This window comes from Centrocercus urophasianus, unplaced genomic scaffold (genome assembly GCF_019232065.1).
Source record: "Centrocercus urophasianus isolate 14NV4802_14NV808 unplaced genomic scaffold, USGS_Curo_1.0 seq_25, whole genome shotgun sequence".
NCBI classification, from domain to species: Eukaryota; Metazoa; Chordata; class Aves; order Galliformes; family Phasianidae; genus Centrocercus; species Centrocercus urophasianus.
The window spans coordinates 14,584,841-14,592,691 of record NW_024884811.1 but is presented as its reverse complement, the minus strand read 5'-3'; positions in this window follow the sequence as shown (position 1 = coordinate 14,592,691).

Below are 7,851 nucleotides of genomic sequence, written 5' to 3'. Positions count from 1 at the left end.
CTGCTGGCATAAGCAGGACTAACACTTGTGCTTTGCCTGGTATGAAACCTAAGCCCCGAAATACCTTGACTAGTTGTAGTAACGGCTACAAATATGATTCATAGTATTTCTTGTTGAAATGCAAGAGATTAAAATATTTTTCATTCACTATAGGAAGCCACTTACGAGTCCTTTCAGGGCGCTGTGAAATTACACCTACTGCAGAAACGCCAAGAGTTCTTCACTACCTACCAGCGCTTGAGACATAACTAATAACATCATGGAAAAAGGTTTTTTTAACTGATAAATGGTTAATAACTAACTGGAAAAAATGACCGTTTTCTTAGGGAATAGAAAATGTCTCAGGTCTTAAAGGACTACACTATCTATTTTGCAATTCAACTCTGAACAGCTCCCCTGATATCCCACAGTGTTGAACTAAACTGTAAAATTCAGAACTGTTACATTAAACATATGTAATAGGATTGCTTTGTGAGTGTAGGAGGAATCCAGGCAGAAAGCCCCACAGGAATTCAGCTATTTCGTCTATAGTGCACTACAGGACTCAAAGGGCGTGCTTTGCACTTCATGAAAAGTAAAAAGATTTGTATTTCACCACAGTAAGAACAGAACCAAATGAACAATGGCTGTTATGACTTTAAGCCTGACTCCTAAAAGATTATAGCAGAGAGAGTGCTCTGTTTTCCAGGACGATGACTTTTTTTTTCTCTCATTTGTTGTGTCTGATCTTACTGTTGCTGGCGTAAGTTCAGTGCCTACCCAAGGTTTTTTTGTTTTAAATCAACTGCTTATTGCAGAAAACAGTATCGGCCTGAAGACTTCACAAACAGGTCTAAAATTATCTCAAAGTTGCAGCTGGAAAGCTTCACTTCAGTGAGTTTTTCTATTGCTTTTCCGGACGTTAACTCTGCCTAAACCACAGTCTGTCATTAGGTTCACTGGGATTCCAGTCTGGGTGGAAAACTGGGATTGCAGAGTGAAATGAAAACACAGAAGTGCAGAGACTTTCAGAAGACATTCACTTTAATTGTAGAAACATGAGTGCCTTGAAAGTAGTATCAATAACAGTTTGTGAAAAATCTGCTTGCAGCAAAGCAGTGTGGTAGCTAATCCTGCAATGGCTTGCTCAAGAATGCACGGTTTATTATTAAAGTAATCTTTTAAGATTTTATTGGAATGTGCTTCCACAGCGGTGTTGCTGCCTTTGTGGGCTTTACTATGTGTGTGTCATCTTGTCCATAATTAAACATTTTACTGACAGACCTGAGACTTTTTTTCTTAAACCTCCCACTTTGAATAGTGGAATTTCATTTGAACTTTAAATACTGCCTTGGAATTTGCCATAAGGTAAACTGTCTGCTCCTAGAAGCTTCCTTGGGATGCGACAGATGTTTCAGACACACAATAAGTAAATGAACGTAAAGGGACTTGCTAACTTTTATCTTAGTGTTAAAAGAAATGCTGGTGAGAGCAGGACTTGTTTGGAAGATGTAGTTGTCCCTAGGCAATTCTCACTTTGGAATATACGGGAATAGAATTAATGGAAAACTGGCCTAGAAAGTACATTTTCAGTGAAGCTTCAGTGCTGTCAAAAGGAGAGAAGGCAAACTATGTCAAAGGAAACATGAAGGAAGAATTTGTACTTCAGCCTTTGGACTTCTCAGCCAAGTTTCTCATGTGACTTGGACTTGCTGACCACTTCTTTTTATAAATTCAGTTAAAGACAAAGTCCACTGAATATCTGTAGGAAAAAGCATCCCTGCTCTTTTAAAATCTTAAGTTGCAATCTATTGTTCACGTTAGTGTAGTTCTAGACATATTGTTCTGGGTAATGTAGCACACAGGTAAATTGTCTTCTGGAATCAAGAATAGACTTGAGTAATTATTTAAACCAAGGCTTGTTTGTGAAGGCTCTGGTTTGGCAGTCTCTAGCTTAGACTGCCACAGGGATTTAAATTGCTAATACGTTCATCCGTTTAGAAGTGATTGACCAAAAGAAATGTTAGAGCTATTGCCCCTCAGCTGCAGTACAGCAGTTCTCTTGGTGTGCATCTTAACCAGCTGAACTGCAAGGCAAAACCAATTATTTTAAATTGCCATCAGTGGTATTTGCTAAGAATTTAAGCTAACCTCTCCCAGTTCACTTCTGATGACTGGCTAATATTTGGCTGAGACTTGAAGATTTTCTGTAAGCTCTTATAGTCTATCAGTCTTCAGTCAGGGATATTCTGGGAGGAGATTGCAGTTGTCAGGGCTGGAATTACAGTGTCATCTATCTCCTACCTGAAGGTTCTATGCATCCCATGCTGTCACCAGCACAATGCAGGTTTCCAAAACAAGAGAGACACTGTGGAGATATTCAGCAGTTTTTTGTATCTCTTAACTTCGGCACCTGTATTCTGCCTCAGGCCTGGCTGTGAAATAGGCATGCTCTTACATCACATAATGTGGTCATGGCATGTGGCTTACACAGTGACTCTGTTCTAGCACTTCTGTGCTTGACTCAATGGCCCACAGATTTTAACTGAAGCAGCAGTGATGTTTCCACCACTGTAGAGCATTTCTTGGTCACTGATATGGTCAACTAGTTCTACGAATTCTTAAGAGCAAAAAAATATACTGGTAGGCAGTATCACCACATCTGAAAGAGTACTCTGCCCCCACCCATATTAAATAGATAAACACAATATTTTGTTTGGCAATGCTTAAGGTGAATAAAAGTCCATTTCCAAGCAGTGCTAATTAATTGTGAGGCCACTTTGCAAAAGGAAGGTGGTGACCACTCTCTATCTTGAATAAAGAGTGGCCAGTATCTGTGGCCCAAATGACACTGCATGCGTACACACATTCCAGCATACAGAAAAGGATTTTGGCATGGTGTGTTTCTTCCCTGGAGAGGCGCTGTGTCCAGAAGAGAGGGAGAATTTCAGATGCATCCCTCTTGGCAGTGTGTCATGCTGGCTGGATGTAGCTTCTTCTGTTTGTGCACATTATATATTCTGGCCCTGGTTTTTAAGTCCACAGCTGGTGGCTGACTTTTGGGCTTCACAATATTTAGCATCCAAACATGTGAACTTCTTCTGGAGTCTGGCCCATCATTCCTAACCCTTACAGACTGTGAACTGTAAGGAGTTTGATAGTTGACCTGCTTAGCTATGTTTTGAAATTCTACTAAAAAATGCCATGATGCTAAAAGCTCAGGTCTCTTATGAAACCCTGAAATCAGTCTGCTTGAGAAAAACATTTCATTTGATAGCTGGCAGTGCCCTAGCTACGTTGTATTTTTCCATACTTCTAGTCACATTAACACCACTGAGGTAACAGAGGCGGTAACAGGTAGAAGTCGATAATGAATTTATGTTATTTAGATAATTGTCATGTGATACATGCTATAGGGAGAAAAATCAAGCCTCTCTGTGCTCTTTATTTTTCATTATGCTCTTCTTTTGTCATTTCTCTTTTTTTTTTTTTTTTTTTTGTAAGCTGCTCAGCTACTATCCATCGTATTTAAAAAGCTGTGGTAGTCTGATGAAGTTCCTAGTGATTTAGTGATTGGAACAGGGGAAATAGCCGCATTTTTAATTTTAAAAAAAGGAAGACACAGTGAACTATAGGCCAGTTGGTCTTATTTCTGTACCCAGCAAGATCACGAAGCAGATACCCCTGAAAACTATACGAAGTCTCATATAAAACAGAGGTGATTGGTGATAGGCATGACTTCACTAGGGGCACATAGTGCCTAATGATTTTGATGGCTTTCTACAATGGTTTTACATCACTGATAGAAAAGGGAAGAGCAACTGATGCAATCTATCTGGGCTTGTGTAAAGCATTTGAAATTGTCCCACACAATATTCTTGACTCTAAACTAGAGAGACATAGACTTGACAGATGGACCACTTGGTGGGTGAGGAATTGGCTGATGATCACATTGAAATCATTACGTTCAACTGCTAGTGGAGACCAGCAACAAGTGGTATTCCTTATGAGTCTGTATTGGGACTGGTATTTTACATACTTATCAGTGATGGGGAATAGATGCCATCCAGAGGAACCCTGACGGCCTTGAGAGGTGGCGCATGCAAAACTCATGATGTTCAAGAAAGTGCAGTGGAAGGTCCTTCACCTTTGTCAGGTGCACAAAGCAGAAATACAGGCTTGTCAGAGAATGGACTGTGAGCAGCCATGAAGATAAGGACTCAGGAGCTTTTGGTGATGGAAAACTTATAATGATTTGGCACTTTGGCCAAAAAGGCAACTCTATCCTGGGCTACATCAAAAGAAACATGGCTAAGCAGGGTAGTGGAGATGATCCTCTACTCTGTCTTGTAAGGCCCCACCTTCAGTACTGTGTTCAGCCCTGCAGCCCTCAGCACGAGGACGCAGACATGTTAGAACAAGTCTAGAGTTGGGCCCTGAAGAAAATTGAAGGGCTGGAACACACCTCCTGTGAAAACAGGCTGAACTGGGGTTGTTGGAGAGTACCCTGGGAAGGTCTTGTAATAGCCCTTCAGTGCCTAAATGAGACCTACTGGAAAGATGGAGAGACACTATCAGTCATTGCATCAGTAGGACAGTACGTAATGTTTTTAAACTGAAAGAGGGTAGATTTGGATTAAACACCAGGAAGAAATTCATATCTGTGGGAGTGGTTAGGCACTGGAACAGCTCGTCCAGAGCTGTGGAGGTCTTCAAGGCTAGTTTGGATGGGGCTTAGAACAATCTGTTTTTATGGACGGTGTCCCTGCCCACAGAAAAAGGGTTTTGTATCTAGATTATCTTTAAGGTCCCTTCCAACCCAAATTATTTTATGATTCTATGATTCTACAATTCTGTAATTCTTTAAGTCTATGATTCTATAATTCAACACTTTTTGTTTTGACTTCTTGAGAAAAATCATGTATTACATTTGGTTTTGTCTGTCTCTTTTTCCAGTAATTGTCTGTGGAACAAGCATCATCAGCAAGGATCTGGGTTGCATGACCATGGGACCTCTTTGAAGATCAAAGTGCTCAGTATCATGAAGAGTGCTCAGCACAGATTCACCAAGGGAAGGTCATCTCTGACCAACATGACAAGCTTGTATAATGAAACAAGCAGTCTGATAGATAAGGAGACATTGAGGGAGAGAATGGATTTTGTCATCCTGAACTTCAGTAAGGCCTTTAACACTGTCCCTGATCAGAGCCTCACAGTGAAGAAGTTGGATGGTGGGCTGGCAGAGCAGATGGTGAAGCTGAATGGTTGGGCCCAGAGGGTAATGGCTGAAATTGCAAAGTCTAGTTGGAGGACAGTAATAAGTGGAGTACTCCAGAGGTCGATTCTGAGTCCAGCCTTGATTAACATCTTCATTACTGATTTGGACAATGGGACAGAGTGCACCTCAGCACATTTGTGGATGACACAAAACTGGGGGTAGTGGCTCATTCACCAGAAAGCCATGCAGCCATCAAGAGGGAACTCAACAGGCTAGAGAAGTGGGCTGACAAGAATCTCATGGAGTTTAGTGAGGAGAAATGCAAAGTCCTGCAGCTAGAAAGGAATAGCTTCTGGCACCAGTGCTGGGAGCACCAAGCTGGAAGTCAGCTCTGCAGGAAAGAACATGGGAGTCCTGGTGAACACCAGGTTGAACGTGAGTCAGCAGTATGTCCTGATGCTAAGACAGAATCACAGGATTGCAGGGGTTGGAAGGGACTTGAAGAAATCATTACATTTAACCACCCTGCTAAAGCAGGTCAAACAGGTAGGTGTGCAGATGGGTTTTGAACATCTCCATAGAAGAAAACTCCACAAGCTCTCTGGGCAACTCATTCCAGTGCTCCATCACCCTTACCTTAAGAACTTATTCCACATGTTTGTCTGGAATTTCCTATGTTCAAGTTTTAGGCCATTATTCCTTGTCCTATCACTGCACACCACTGAGAAGAGCATGGCCTCATCCACTTGCCTTCCACCTCAATTTAGATATATAAGCAGTATTTACGTCTCCTCTCAGTCTTCTTTTCACCAGGCTGAACAGACCCAGATAACTCAGCCTTTCCTCATCAGGGGAATGCTCCAGGCCCTTTACAATTTTTGTGGCCCTCTGCTGAACTCCTTCTAGGAGATTGCTGTTTTTTTTGAAGTGAGGATCCCAGAACTGGATGCAGTATTCTAAATGTGGCCTACCCAGGGCAGAGTAGAAGGCAAGGATCACCTCCCTTGACCTGCTGTCCATGCACTTTTTAATGCACTCCAGGGTACCATTGATGGCCTTGGCCACAAGGTACATTGCTGGCTCATGGCCAACCTGTTGTCCTCCAGAATACTCAGGTCCTTCTCTGCAGACCTCCTCTCTGGCAGGTCACCCCCTAACCTGTACTGATGCATGCAGCTATTCCTCCCTAGGTGATTCCTTTCCAGATGAAAGACTTGGTCTTGTTACCTCATCAGGTTCCTTTCTACCCAACTCATTGTTCTGCCCAGCTGTTGTTGAATGGCAACACAACCTTTCAGTATGCCAGCCACTCCTACCAGCTTTGTATCATCAGCAAACTTGCTGAGGGTGGACAATTAACAGTAAACAGTATTCAACTTCAACTTCCCGAAGGGCGGCTGTGATGAGGAGGGGTTTGGCCTCTTCTCTCAGGCAACAAACAGGACCCGGGGAAATGGCCACAAGTTGTGCCAGGGGAGATTTAGATTAGATATTAGGAAGAACTTTTTCTGTCAAAGAGTGGTCAGGCACTGAAATGGCCTGCTCAGGGAGGTGGTGGAGTCACCATTCCTGGCAATGTTCAAGAGGCATCTGGATGAGATGTAATGAGATACGGTTTATTAGCTTGTGGTAGCAATGATGATAGGAGGATGGTTGGACTAGATGATCTTGTAGGTTCTTTGCAACCTTGTGATTCTGTTTCTGTGATTTTCTGATTCTTGGCTGCATTAGCCAGTCTCATCAACAAGTCAAAAGAGGTTATCCTTCAGCTCTGCTACTGAGACAGTGAGAGAGTATTGTGTCCAGTTCTGGGCTCCAGTACAAAGTAGGCATGGATATATTCATGCAGAGGACCAGTGAGATGACCAAAGGACTGAAATGATTAATCTATAAGCAAATGTAGAGAGCTGGAACTGCTCAGCCTGGAGAAAATAAGGCTCAGGGGGAGAAATGTATTAATTTCTTTTAATAGCTGAAGGAAGAATGCAAAGTGGATGGAGCCAGATATGTTTTAGTGGTGCCCAGTGTCAGAACAAGAGACAGTATGTGCAAACTGGAGCACAAGAGGTCCCGTCTGAACACCAGGAAACGCTCATGTGCTGAGCTAGTGATGGAGTGCTGTCAAAGACTGCACAGAGAGGCTGTGGAGTCATTGTCTTTGGAATCTTCAAAAACCACCTGGACATGGTCCTGGCCATTCTGCTCTGGATATCTCTGTTTGAGCAAGAGGTTGGAGTAATTGACCTGTGAAGGTCCCTTTCAATTTCAACCATTCTGTGATTCTGTGATTCCCCTAATTCTCTAGAATTACCTCTCATGCTAAGTTTGGTTGTCTTTTCATCCATTTTTAAAAAGCGTGTCTCCTTGCAGTAGGTCCTGGCTTTTTCTGGTAGCCTTGCTGCCCTACTGGCAATCTGTACTTGAATTTTACATCTTCTTTATCTATCTCGTAAATAGCACACACTGGGGAATGCAGTAAAACTATTTTATCCTCCTTTTTATGTTAGTTTAATTTATCAGTATCTAGCATCAAATTGCCAAATGTGAGTTTTACACTAACCTTCTAGAAGAGAAAGCACTGTATCAGTTTTTGGTGTGCATTTGGAAAACATCTGCACCCACCTCTTGCCTTGTATAAGTCATACTTTTTATTC